Here is a 2,370-nt window from a genome sequence, read left to right as displayed (position 1 = left end):
TTACGCCAATTATGAATATAAATATTATAAAAAGGAGGATTTTTCCTACAATATTAATAAGCCCAAACGGGCGGCTTTGCAGTGAGCTGACAATGAGTGGCCACATCGCGTACCTTGATTCTGTGGAGGCTAAATGAGACTTCCTGATTCTTGGCTTGCCTTAACCTGCCGGCTAAGAGTGGAAATCGCAAGAGCTAAGAACCTAAGCTCCAAGGTGGAAGTGCTCAATATGCGTAATAGCTAGGAAACCCATCCCGGGACGCGTTAGCGATCCGCGATGGTGAAATCAGTGCACATCTGTCGACAACTTTTAGCTAACTATACCAATGTTGTATCCTTAACATACGCCTTTTTAAGGATGCCTATTTAGTGGGGGGCAAGTCACAATTTGCCTTCAATACAAAATATTAAGATATTTTACTTGACAGGCGTCCCATTATCTCAATCAAAAGCCCGGCAACCAATCCAGATAGAACCCACCCGTAGACCCTGTATAATTCCCATCTTCTCTGCAATAGTCCTTAAACTTTGCTTGTTCTCTATAAGTACAGAGGTCAGAGAGAATACTTGCAAGGTTTAACATTCTACGTACAGTAATTTATTCTCTTGAATGTTGGAACCATATCCCCACACACGCCGTTCAAAAGTAAACATCCTTTGTTCTGTGATTTCCCGCGAGAAAGATATAACATAATTATAATAATATTTTTTTATTTCACTCATTCGTAACAAAAAATCTATCAGATCCACCCTTAGAGCAATTTAAGAATGCTTATGTTGGGTAAGCCTCACTCTTCCCGTAATTGCAAACTTCATAGTAAAATTAAATTATATCGAGAGTATAAGACAACATATTATATTATACTTTAACTTAATATTGAACCCTGGTCGGCTACTCTAATATAGGTATTATATTATCATATTATATCATTGAAGAAACAGATGCAGATGTATTCTAGAAGTGTTAAGTGTTAATAGTTTACAATTGAGCTTACTCAAATATCTTACCAAGAATTGTTATCTCTCCTGCAGATAATTTGTAAAGAGTAAAAGAGCAATGCCCCTAACACCTATAATTTCTAGTCTTTATATTATATTATTGTAGGTATAGAGACCGTGTCAAACCCTTTCTTCAAGTCTAAAAAGACTAATACATTTGCATTACATACATCTTAGGCAGATATCCAGTCTATTAACCAACTTCAAAAAAAAGAAGAGGTTGTCAATCAGACATGTATTTTTTTTCTTATTGTTTGTTACCTCAGAACTCTAGTCATTTATTTACTGACATGAAAAAATCTTTTTTATTTGAAAGAATATACTTCCAGATCAGTCCCCTAAAAGATCACATAAAAATACAAAAATAATAATAACAATAAAAGCTCACGTGGAATTGATAGATCAAGCACACCGCCCGCGTCGCCGCAAGGAACGAGCGGGACATGTGCGGGGCCGCGGGGTAAGGAAGGCTGTACTTGTAAAGGTCGGCTGTAGTAGTGGGTATCAGAGAGCGACCGATATGCGCTGACTTTTTATTAATACAAAAGGTAACTAGCTTGACGAAATTTTAATATGTTTTAAGGATAAAATATAACATATTTTAAAAATATGTGCAATGGAATATGTTACTGATTTTCGACAAATTAATTTCGGCGTTGTAATATACTAAAAATAATGTTGTACATATAATTAGGCAAATCAGTTTAATTGAAGTAAAATTTTATTTCGGCGTCAAATAGAATATGATATCATCAATATTAAAATGATTATGCTTATTTTAATGTTAACATAAAAGTACCCCTATGTCCTATTGTGTATATTGAATAAGAAATGAGGAGCAGAATACATATTTTAGATTAATAACAATTGCGCCAGCACAAAACATTCAATATATATTCCCAACATCTTGTATTACTTATAATATATTACTGCGTTTGCTGGCCAATCTAGTACAGTAATAGAATTGTTAGATAGGAATGTCTGACAGACTGGAGCTGTGTGTTAAGGATTGTTGTCATGTTGTGACATCCAAATCAGTGTTTCTTCTGCATACGGCAACAGTTTCTTCTAATATATTTTTGCGTTTATACTGGTCCCGTATGTTTACATTATTATTATAGAATTAACTCCATGTCCTAAGAAACAACCCCACAGTTACATGTTATTGGTACCAATAGATATTTTACTTGGTAACATATATGACAGCGGCAGCTAATTGTTGGCAGCTTCCTTTTCTTAATTCATGAAAAATCAAATTAACTTTTAAATATGCTTATTAGTACCCATATGCAGGTTTGGGTTTCCTTTCAGCCTGGCCACTGTAACTAACTATGCATGTTGAAGGTAATATAACTTTAATATAATATAACA

Source organism: Manduca sexta, chromosome 25 (assembly GCF_014839805.1).
Source record: "Manduca sexta isolate Smith_Timp_Sample1 chromosome 25, JHU_Msex_v1.0, whole genome shotgun sequence".
NCBI classification, from domain to species: domain Eukaryota; kingdom Metazoa; phylum Arthropoda; class Insecta; order Lepidoptera; family Sphingidae; genus Manduca; species Manduca sexta.
This window is presented reverse-complemented; position numbering follows the sequence as displayed.